This window comes from Apis cerana, linkage group LG1 (assembly GCF_029169275.1).
Source record: "Apis cerana isolate GH-2021 linkage group LG1, AcerK_1.0, whole genome shotgun sequence".
Taxonomy (NCBI): domain Eukaryota; kingdom Metazoa; phylum Arthropoda; class Insecta; order Hymenoptera; family Apidae; genus Apis; species Apis cerana.
Genome location: NC_083852.1, coordinates 16,640,223 through 16,652,938, shown reverse-complemented (window position 1 = coordinate 16,652,938; position 12,716 = coordinate 16,640,223). Strand labels below are relative to the sequence as shown.

At 30.5% G+C, this 12,716-nt stretch overlaps 1 protein-coding gene and 1 long non-coding RNA gene across 8 annotated transcripts in view; one reads left to right on the top strand and one right to left on the bottom strand.

The window, feature by feature from the left end:
* Positions 1-2,515, bottom strand: part of LOC107994239 (protein eva-1) — a 276,448-nt gene extending 273,933 nt beyond the window's left edge. For 4 of the 7 annotated variants that reach the window (XM_062077235.1, XM_062077261.1, XM_062077247.1 and 1 more), the window contains exon 1: positions 1,517-2,515. The gene's annotated coding sequence lies outside the window, so the exon portion shown is untranslated. The remainder of the gene's footprint in view (positions 1-1,516) is intronic. The other 3 variants (XM_062077256.1, XM_062077279.1, XM_062077250.1) reach the window with 1 other exon arrangement.
* A 127-nt stretch (positions 2,516-2,642) lies between these two features.
* Positions 2,643-12,716, top strand: part of LOC114578015 (uncharacterized) — a 70,723-nt gene continuing 60,649 nt past the window's right edge. Inside the window, exon 1 of the long non-coding RNA XR_009830583.1 lies at positions 2,643-2,858. This is a non-coding gene — a long non-coding RNA (uncharacterized LOC114578015). The remainder of the gene's footprint in view (positions 2,859-12,716) is intronic.

The window sequence follows — 12,716 nt, the reverse complement described above, 5'->3', positions numbered from 1 at the left end:
TAGTAATAAAAAATTTCAATTAAAAATTAAAAAAAAGAAGAGAAATAAAATTTCTGAATTTTATTAATTTTATTATAAAATATTTTATTCACATATAGTAACTGTATTGCGAATTGATTTCAATAGAAATTAATTTAACAATAATATAATTTATTATATAACATATAAATATCAATTTTATAATACGAGAACAGATTATGTATAATCCTATTAAAATATTATTCGTGGTGCAACACGGAATTATTCTGGATTGATTTAAGCATTTAAATCGCCGATTAGATTTACTGATTTTCTAACTAATGCATATTGCATTAAATCTTAAAATAACAATTCACGCAAACGTTGATCTTAGCAAATAAAAATTTATGAATGTACTATACTTACGTCATTATTATACAGCTTTATCTATTAATAATTTATAAATAAAAGATATACCTAGGTAAATTATTCATCGAAATGGTATTTGTAACAGTTTAAATAAAGATAATAGAAATCTATCAATAAGAATTTTAATTGATATCTAATTAACTTCATTTTTCATTCAATACTTTATTTTGCATTGTTATAATATTATAAAAAAAAGATAGCTGATACTATGATGTCATTCGTATCATTCCGATCATTAAAAAAAAGCATAAGATTTAACGTATTTAGATTGTCAAACCGAATACCGGACTTAAAATATTAAGAGATCATTTCATGATATGAATAAGGAAGTACTTTTTCACGATTCTACTTTAAAATAGCTGTAAAACTTCGATTTGATTAAAATTCGTGCCATTTTGTAATATATTTTTCATTTGTATTAAAAAAATGGATTGAAATAAAGAAATAAGATAAATATAGCTAATAAAAAAGAAATTATTTAAAAAATAATACGAAACATATTGGAATATGTATCGTATTTATAACATTATTAAAATAAAAATATATTTATTAAAAGATTTTCATTTAAATAAATAAAAAAAATTAGAAAAATATGTGGAATCAAAATAATTAATTTTAGAATCAAATGATTCTAAAAATAATTTTTTTTGTTTCGTTAATAATATGTATATATATTTAATTAATTTTTTTCTTTCGGAAATTATTTCTAATCCAATAATTCTAATCTAATAAGAAAAAAAAAGTAAATTTTTTGGTAGCAATATAATAATAATATATAGTAGATTTAAAATAAATATTCCTATACCTAACTTTCAAATTACATGATGTGATGAAGTAACTAAAGAAATAATTCATTTTACTAAACTAATTCTCTCTTTTTTTGCCTAACTTCAAATTCAAACGCACATCAATCATCATTCTATTGCATGCTAATCACTGCAAATGTGACATTAGCTAATTTCTAACACGATAAGAACGAAATTCAAAGTTCTCATTGTATTGCACGTTATTGTACAATTAACCATCGATCAACAGAATTTAGCTTTCAACGATAAAGCCACGAATAATGTATGTGTATATATATCGCATTGTTCTACATATAGAATACAAAAGAACATAAAATACTTACCGAAATAGTCCGCCTGTACCACCAGTTGGCCCAGAACGAGCAGGAAAACAATCGTCAGCATGGTGACATGAATCACTCGTCCTTAAGACAGCACCAATTATCGTCTTGACATCTGGCACACACAGTACACACAAGCTTTAAGTCGACGCGACACAAACATTAACACATCATACCCTCTTGTTCATCGAAGAGCGTAGATTAAACGTGAAACACTTTCGAAAAAAAGTAAAAACACAGGTGTGGCATGTGAACACGAGGACTTTATGCTTCGAAGGACAATCACGAATTTCACGAAGTCAAATCGACGCCATTGAACCGGTCCGTTTCTCCGTGTTGCGCATATTAAACTAAATTTGAAACGTTTTCGGCACATTGACCGTTTAACGTACTAATATCGATTAATTACTATCGATCGAGCGCGAAAACAGATCAGGCGTTATATGTATAGGCAATTATTCTCATCGATTATTCGAGATATCGAAATTACAGCCAATCAACAACGTGGTTATACGCAATGCACAAATATCGATGTCTGATAGAATATAATATCGCTGCTTTGTAAATGCGTCGTTTACATAACCTCCCAACACTGATCACGTGGTCTCGCGAATAGAACGTTTCACTGGTATGCATTTACCGGAGAAATGCTATCCATCATCACTCAAATGCATGCTGTCAATTGTGCGTAGTAACAAAGATAGATCACGTAATTGAAGAAGGTTTTCCTTTTCGTTGTGCACGATCATCGACGACAATCGAATCGAAGCGAGTTTACGGAAAAAAGTACGCGAAAAAAAAGTAGAACTTTCGTTATGACACTGCACTAAAATGGTCGATAATATCGAACGTCACTTTTTTAATGATAATCACTAACGAATTTTCCCAACGATGATGTGTTTCGATGATCAGCACGTGAAATATAACGTTATTTCGTACAAGAATTTAATGAGAAAAAACGTATAACACCCCCATGTATTCGGTTCGACGTTCGGCGCGCAACTGACGACTGGAACGATTTCAAACTGGGCGAGCGTGACGTCAGAGTCGTACGCATCCGCGCGAGATCCGTCAGCCAATCAGAAAGCATCTGCCTCTTCGACGATTTGTGTTTGTCTCAGAAACTGTGTTCTTTGGCGGTGATCGTGACCTCGTAAATCTTGACCACTGAAACGACAATTGGTAAAAATTATTGTATTTGAATTAATATTTAACCCTTTCACTAGTTTTGTGTGTTGTGTGATATATTCGAGTGAAATATGAGAAGATACGTATAAATATTCGTCGCATGGAATGTTACGTATAAGTGAATAGTATGTTTCAATTAAGATTAAACAACGGCAATGTGAGTACAATTTTTACATCATATTTTTTCTATTTTATATTCTATTTTATTTTATTATTATTCTATTTTATATTTAAGCGATATATTTCGATACTTTTATTAATATTTTAGAATCTTTTTTAAAATTTCAATCATATTTCTGTCTATCAGAAATATAAAAAAAATCTATTTATATAACATAACCTGTATCCATTTACAAATTTGTTTGGTAGAATTAAAGAATTAAATATAAAAAGAGATTTGGTAGAATTTCCATTTATATTTTTTAATGAAATTATATTTTTACACATAAATAAAAGATTTATAGTTATAGTCATCATTTCAAGTGCCATTTTTTGATAAATATTTAAACGATAATTCTTTTTCATTTCAATATATACTGTGAGTATATGCTCATATCAATATATGAATGTTATTATTTATAAATCAAAATAGGTTAGCTTATAAATAATATGTCATAAATTTAATCTTGATTTAAATCCAAATTATCTAATTGAAATTCACATTAAACAAATAGTCAATAATTCATTATAGAAAAGTTAGAATGTAACATTTTTTTTTTTAAATTTTCTTAATATAAATTTTTCTTCATATTAAATCTTTTTCACATATATATCTTTGAATTCGTATATTTATCTTTGAATATATTTGTCTTTGAATGAATTTTTTTTATTTTTTAATATTAAAATATTAAATAGTATTAATGTCATTATAAATGATAAATCTATTAATATACATAGAGGATATATGTTTATAGGATATTTTTTTCTTTCATTTCAAAGTTTTATTTATTACTGTTTCATCAAAGAAAAAGTTCTATCTTATTTGTTCTATCTTAATATATCATTGAATATGTGTCTTTGAATGAATTTTTTTTATACATTGTTTATTTATCTTTTAATATTAAGATACTATAATATAGTATTAATGTCATTATAAATGATAAATCTATTAATATACGTAAAGGATACATAGTATTAATGTCATTATAAATGATAAATCTATTAATATATATAGAGGATACATATTCATAGAATATTTTTTTCTTTCATTTCTAAGTTTTATTTATTACTGTTTCATCAAAGAAGAAGTTGTTTGTTCTATCTTAATATATCTTTGAATATGTGTCTTTGAATGAATTTTTTTTATACATTGTTTATTCATCTTTTAATATTAAGATATTATAGTATCTTAAGATATTATAGTATAGATAATATAGTATTAATGTCACTATAAATATATTAATGATAAATCTATTAAAATAGATACATAGAGGTACATGTTCACAGAATATTTTTTTTCTTTCATTTCAAAGTTTTATTTATTACTGTTTCATCAAAGAAGAAACTGTTTGTTATCTTGTTAACTATATGTATCTTTATTTATCTTTTAATATTAAGATACTAAATATAGTATTAATATATATACCAAATCTAGTATTATCATTATAAATAATAAATTTATTAATATATTATAGATATATTATAGATATAATATATTATCATAGAGGGTATATGGTCATAGGATATTTTTTTCTTTCATTTCAAAGTTTTATTTATTACTGTTTCATCAAAGAAGTTATTTGTTCTATTTTAATATATTTTTGAATATATGTCTTTGAATTTTTTTATACATTATTTATTTATGTTTTAATATTAAGGTATTAAATATAGTATTAATGTCATTATAAATGATAAATTTATTAATATACATAGAGAGTATATAGAGGGTATATACATAAAGGCTCATAGGATATTTTTTTCTTTCATTTCAAAGTTTTATTTATTACTCTTTCATCAAAGAAAAAGTTGTTTGTTCTATCTTAATGACTACGTGAAATTTCATAACGTTACAAGAAGATAGATGGTCGCATAAATTGTTACGTGTATCGTGATCTATGACGATGCACCATCTGTCACTTAGAAATTATGATTTACATAATATAGTCTTCAACAGATGGTATTTTTTGTTACGAATTTTCCGCGAAATTCAAGATGAAATATTGCAAATGGTAACAATATTTACTTGATTACGTCCACTTATTCTTCGAAACAATTTCCAATTAAACATTTAAGAAAAGAATCTCTTAATATTTGATATTTAAATTTGAAATTTGAAAACGATAAAATTTGTAGAAATAAAGATGTTTCATAACTATAATTATAAAGTAAGAAAAACTAGTTTAAATAAAAACGTTCTTTTTTCGAAACTATTATTATTTTCAAAACGAGGATAACAACTATTAATGTTATCTTCTTGAAATAGAATTTCCGGGAATATCACGAATCGCTAAAACGTAGTAACGTTTTCAAGAATCAGAAAGTTTGCTCAAATTTTTAAACACCGCTAGTTTCAGCGATTCACAGTCACATTCTTGTTGTAATTGTCAGGTGTGATATCGGTAATAGTCATGAATGTAATAGAACTGTTTCCAGTCTGATTATTACCTTTCTTCTCGTTTTAAAGAAATAAAAAATTTTCAATAATTTATTTAATTAATTTAGTTCAATAAAATTTTTAATTTCTTCTTTAATTGTGTAAATTTTTTCAATTTACTTCACATTTTATTTATTTAATTCTGCGAGAATAATTTACAATTGTTAAAATGCTACAGATTAAAAAATGTGTAAAGTAACAAAGAAAATAAAATAGATATTTTGTGGTTGTCTTAATAGTGATTGTTTTGATTTGCTTGCTCGTCGCTATTCTCTTTTTATTTTAACTTAATGGATAAATGTTTGCAAGAATTAAGTTCAAAACCATTGAAAATTATATTACATAATATGTAAAAATTAGATTAAATGATGTAAAATAACAATTGCTGATCAGAGAAAAATAAAACGGAATTAAAATGATATTTTATTTATTGTTTTGTTACGGCTCTGTTCAGTATCATGGGATTTCTATAAGCTTCTGAACGTTACTCGGTATACATGATTGTAACTCCTTACAACGTTTAATCTCATAAAGTTTAACACCACTACAAGATATGGTATTTGCATAGACATGATTGCATAGAATACGTTAGTAGATTGAAAAAACTCATAAAATTCATAGTGTGTATTTTTTCGAATAGCGATGTAATAGATCAATAACTAGTTTATCGATTTTCAAATTGGTGACATCGATGAAATTAGATTGGAAATGTTCACATAACGGAATTTCCAAATCCTTTCGTTTGTCTTGTAAACGAATTTGTTTTAAATTGTCTCTCTTTTTTTCTCTATTTCCAATCAAAATATCAAATCAAGCTATTGTTATTTTTCCTATTCTAAATGATAATTAGTTTTCATACTCTAAATTCAGTAATGTTTTTATGGAACACAGTTTCTGGATATATATTTTTTTTTAGAAGAGAAAATAGAGATAGAAAATCCATAATATTGCAATTATAAAAGATTAATTTCTCAAGAGAAATGATAAAGAGACCAATCTCATTCAAATGCATTAAGAAAATGAATACAATTTAAATTACTTTTAACTTATTATTAATCAATTCAATACATAATTTATTATCACATTGTACGATTAAAATATTATCAATTACTAATCTTAGTGTTAACTGAAAATTAAAATACAGCCATTAAAACATTACCGAATTCTATCATCCAGTTTCTCCAGTTTAATACGGTAATATTTTATATATTTTCCTTTTTAAAAAATGGTAATTGGGTGAAAGAACGATTCGATCATGACATAACACAAGCTTCCATGTCGCCAATTTCGACGAAACCTCCCGAGCTAAAGTAATTTCCTCATAAGTGGAAAACACGAACTAAATGAGTATTGGAAAACGTGATCTACGCTGCAGTATTCATTTCCCTATACCCGGCCCGTGTTTACCGCAAATTGCATTTTGATCGTTTAACGCTTTTCTCCCGTATGTGACCGAGGTGAACGAGATTCCGAGTGTAATATACATGCGGATCACATCATGTCGAACAGAGCCGGTTGCGTCTGCGCGATAAACGGAAGTGGGTGTGGGTAGACTTTGGCTCGGGTCATGGTTTCGAAAGGGTGAAAAGGCAATGTCCTCGAATAAGACGGTTCTATCCTTGGAATCGTGTGATCCATTTCGAAATTCCATTTTCACTCTTTTAATGAAAATAAAGAATCTCGCCAACGACGAAGAGATCAGTAATCGCGAGGAATCGAATGGAGACAAGAAGATATTCTTGTCTCTGTAATTGGAGATTCAAATGGTTCATAAATTAATTATTCTTTAATTGTTTGATCAATATGAATTATGCGTTGTGCTATTAGTCAATAAATCCTATCCTCTTAATTTTTCGACAATCAAGTATATTTGACAATTTATCAAGATACGTGGAATGGAAATTTTATTTTGTTAAGAATGAAATTGGGAAAAATTGTATGATTGGTATCTATAATATATTTACGACGTTACCAAATATAGAATTTTAAACGCAACAAAATTAGAAGCAAATACTTTATCTCCCCCAGTAGGATATTATGCTTTTAATAGCTATTTAAACGAGATTATCGTTGTACATAGATTAAGATGGGCTTATATTCTAGCAACTGTCAAATGAAACTTAGAAATAATATTGTTGAGAATTAGGTGGAGGAACGTATCGAATTGCTTTTAGCTTTCTTTGCTATGATTAATTACAATTTGATGTAGTTTAAATTACATACATAGGATGTGTTGACAAAAGTATTCATAATTTCGAAAATCGATCTGATTTATAATTTAAATAATTATCTTTTTTTAGTTTTTTAGTTTTCATTAATTTAATTCTTTTTAAATTTCAGATCCCTCCCTGTAAGTCACGATACTTGGGAATTTTGAGGGATCTAAATTAGTTTTTAATGGCAACTATTATTATAAAAGATATATTAGAATATTATGCAAAATAAATATATATTTCAATTTATAAATTTTCTTTTCCAAAATCTCTCGTTTAAATAATAAACATCTTTCGCTTTGATTTTTATTGTAAAACTGTATAAAGTGACGAAATTTATGCAGATTTGTTCGATAAAAAAGGTAAGGAAAGGAAGTTCAAAAAGCGATACCTGTTGACTCTTTAAATGATAGAGTGTTATCGAATTTTATACAGGAGCCGATGTTTTTTAGTTCACATAAGTAGGGAGGCCATGTGCATCGATATTTAAGCATCCTCTATAAGAACTGTCCAAAAATACACGAAGGGCCATCTGCTCGAGATATGGTAATTTTATTTATCCGATGAGCCAAAATTGTATTGCAGTACAAAAATGTATCGCGATATGCATAAATTATATTTTATTTATAGAAAAACCGTGGATGAAAACAGGAATTGTTTAATTTCGATTCCAATATGAGTATTTTGGAAAATCAAAATGTATAAAATATATGAAATTTTTTTGGAAAACGTAATACTTTTTTAGAAAATTTGGTAGAAGTATGATTGAAATTGCGCACAATTTCGTCGTCCCGTTTTCTCAGTTTTTAATTACATATCTTTTATCTTTTGAGGATACAAAATACGTCGTTAGAAATGTTAATATTTATATTTTCAGGCGTTTATAGCTTTCATAATAAAATTACTATTTGAGTTGCAGAAATGCTTCTAAAACGGTGTATATACTACTTACATCCTACATCGAATTGCGCGACTGAGTAAAGTATCCCCCGTTTCAATTTGTTTTAACTTTCCTAATTTATCATTTTGCTTTTTGACTCTACATCTCGGAGGATTAAAGTTACATTAAAGTAACGAACAAATTGTTCATCCCTATTAATTTACTTTTTACATTAATCCAAATACTAAATCATAATAAACGAAGGATAAATTATACGAAAATTTTGACACATCTTCCGTCAAAATCTTTATCTCAATCTAGGATTTAAAATAATATTTTCTTCATTACATTTTTCAATTCATATAGTAAATCTCTGTGCGCAATTTACCGTATGTGGGGGTGACATTCGAATTGAATATCCTCGAGATTCGAGGTCCTCTTTGACTTTTCTCTATGCTTCTGTATACTTATTTAAAATCTTTTTTCCCTCCTCCCCCTCAACTCGAGAAATTTAGCCGAGATATAGATGTAAGCATGGTTTATATGTGTAATATTCTAAAACTAGCTGAAGTACTAAACTCGAGAAACACGTTCTCTTTTAGCAAACTACCAAAAGAAGTTTTAAGTAAAACTTCTTTGCCTTTGTCGATTTTAAATTCTCGTTTCGTGCAAATTTTGCAAAGATGAGAAATATTTTTTAGAAAATTATACTTCAATTCGCGAGAGAAAGAGAGAGAGACAGAGAAACGATTCGAATAGGAAATTCAATATTCAGCTTTTTAATGCTTTTTAATAAAGCGATCTGCATTCGACATACCCATCACACCGAATTAAATATGCACGCACTATTCACGGCTAAATATCGATTCAACAGAGAGACACTTTCCTAGACACCGGTGGACACCGCAAAAACGTGGGGAAAAAACGAGATACAGATATTTCAAAGCCCTCGATTTTCAATGGAAAAGCTCGTTCACGTCAAAAATTTCTTCTCTCCACGTCGTCAATGATTTACGAAGAGCTTTCAGACATTCGTAACCGACGTATCTCGTTCTTTTTTTTTCTTTTTTCCCTTCGTAAAAATTTCCATCGATCCGGAAAATAGAAAACCGATACAAAAATATTTCTAAACCGTGGGGATTAACGTCAGATCGCAAGGATTAATAATAATGAAAATCGATCGTGATCGACAAATCGTTCGCATTCCATTAACGCTTAACTGAAATTACGGAGTAAACAGACGTATAGAACCGGGGGAGGGGGTAGGGTATCAATTAAATCGTGTCGTGGGATTGTTAATGGGGGGGTGGGGGGGGGGGGGAGAGAGCTTGAAGTTCGACATGTAAATCGTAGTAATTTTATACGTTCACTCGACACGGTGATACACACACACAGGCAATAATCGTAAATTTCATCACGTGTTTATCCTGCTTCCGGTTACTATTTATCGTGGCGCGTAAAGCACGCTAAGCAGATTACAAGCCGCAACTTTGTGGGCGCGGAAACGTTTTCGCATACACGGGAAACTCGTCAAATTTTGATAACATCGAACGCGAGTTGTCAAAATCTGATTCGTTCTATTTTTCATTTCTCTCTCTCTTTCTCTTCGTTCTTTTTTTTTTTACGCTTCTTCCATGCCTCCCTCCCTCCTCTTTCTCTCTCTGATTTTTTTTTTTTTTTTGGAAGCGAATGGAGCACCCGATCGTTGCGTATACCCGTCGATTACTCCGGAAATCTCCTCGTTTGTAGAACTGCCGTTCGTGCTCGCCATCTGGCTCAGCGTGTCAATTACAAAAAACAAACGAGACACGTAAATTATCGTTACCAGGGACCACGCTGCCCGATGCTGAAGTTGCAGCTCTCGCGGCGTTACGAAAAAATGTGCCCCCATCTATTTTGCGAGGCGTTGAATCGAACCGCGTCATTGGCTTCGCGATCATTTCGCACGTCCCAAACAATCTTTGGGCGAAGATTGAGGCCCTTGGTGTAAAAAAAATAGAGACTTGAGACTTGTATAGATGGAGGTTACGATACGGTGGAGGCGTGTAAATATGTCAACGTGTTTGAGGGTACGTCGTCGTTATTTTACGAATTGAAGGAAAATAAATTTTTGGGGAATCGAACAATGATTGTAGGATTATATTGTCTTGAAATCGTATATTATAATTTAATGTAGAATATGGAGTAGAATAAAGTTCCGGTTATTCGAATTATTCTTCATTAAATGTGATTCATTAAATGAAGAATCTAAGCAGTTGAAATTGAAGGAATTTCATATATTTCGTAGTACGTTTATTCTGTATAACGTGTAAACATCGTAACTGAATGAAAATATGTTTATTATGAATACTAGGAAACGTAAATTCCTTTCGTTTGTTGTTACAAATAATTCTATTTACATTACAGAGAATGTGTTCGTTCAAAGATTAGATATTTCACGATAATAACGCAGAAATTTATTTATTTATTTATTTAATCTTCCAATGCCGTATAAATCTTTCGATTCATTTTTTCTATTACAAATTTCTCCTTGCACTCGATCATCTCCCTTTTCAAAAGAATCTCGTCCAAAGTAACTTTCTCTCGAGATACACGCGAACAAATTACACTCGCCTCGCGCAAAAATATGTATATTTGAAAAAACTGTTGACTCATGTTTGGGCGCCATCCTCGTCCAGAAACGGCGCCACTTCAAAGCGATCCATACAGGCGAGGAAACGATCCTCTAAAGCAAGGGGAGGTGTGAGATGGCCGTGGAACGATTGACTTTTGAAAACAATCCCCGCGGAGAAATACCAACTGCCCGATCCAGGCTCCAGCGGCGATGCCGAGTTTTCACGCTCGGTAAATTTGTGGCTGGGAATTTTTCATAAATTAGACAGGTGACGGTGCCGTTAAATTTCTGAGAACGCCATAAATAAAGGAGAAGAGAAGATTTCGCCTCCTCCACAGCCTGTAGTTTCATCGCCTTGGTTAGCTTATGTCGTTGATTCAAGGAAAAAGGAGAGGAAAGGCGAAAAAACGCGAGGCGGAGGGAGGAAGAGCGCTGACAGGGAAGAAAGTTCGCGCTCTTAAAATCACATTTTTCGTTATTTTCGTTTTTTTTTTTTTTTTTTTTGCGCCTCGAAACTCAAGCTGGGACTAATTATCGTGGCTTAGTCTGCGAAACGTGTGAAAACACAACCGACTATTTCATTTTACTGATAAATCTACAAAAGAGAAGCTTTGGATCATCATGATATTTCGTGCACACGCCATGTTAATTATGTGTATTTTAATAGAAGGTTAACTTAATCGACACAAATATTTCATCGATCAAGGGAGAAGTACGAAATTTAAGTAACATTTTGCTCGTATAATATATAAGAGAATTATTGTACCAATAATCAGACGTGAAGTTCATGATGATCTTAAATCGTGATATTTTTAAGAACAAAAATTCATACCATTTACCGAAATATTTCAACTCTTATATCTCCATCCTCCACTTTCATGAATTTTCAGAATTCTATGATCCTCGTGGAATCGAGCAATAAGAGTCGGAGTAAATAATATTTTTATAAAAACTCGCAACATGCAAAAGTATTTTAATTTTTTGATATCCTCGTGTCCAATATTCTGACGAATTCAAGTACAATCGAACTTTGGCATGGACCAGACACGATCGCAATAATTCCTAAATCAGAGGAAGAGGAGAGGAGGCAGGGAAAAATTTATGAGATCCCTTATCTCTGAAAATTCGAGATTACGCGGAACATATTATGCGGTTTATTCATACCAGTAAGGGAATGGAATCATTAATCATCTCTCGTTGATATCACTTTTTACCTTGGTGGTGAACACGGTGCATCGCGAATTGATCAATAAATGATATAGGGGATCGGGCAGATAGATCGGGCAATCACGATTCCCACCTCACGGATGAAGTTAAGAAAACAATTTATTATTGATAACAGCGCGTTGAACGAGACAGAAAACAAGATAAATCGTTTCTACGTGAAGAGAGCACCGCACGCGTTTCAAAACTTTCCACCGATCGAGCAACGATCGACGATCGAGAGAATCCTCGCGGTGTTTCATCAATCAATCCGGATCGTTGCATAATTCCTCGAGTCCACCGCGTTTCTCGATCATGTAATTAGAGCAGCGGAATATATTTTGAAAGTTGGCCTACAAATTCATCCTGGCCTCGCTCGAAAATCCATTCATCACGTTGCGTTCAGGGTCAACGATGGGGGAACGTTCCGGTCGAATGTGCAACGAGATTTGAGTAATGAGAACTAATGGTCTGAAAGTGTTTAAAAATTCTTGTTAAATGTACAATTAATT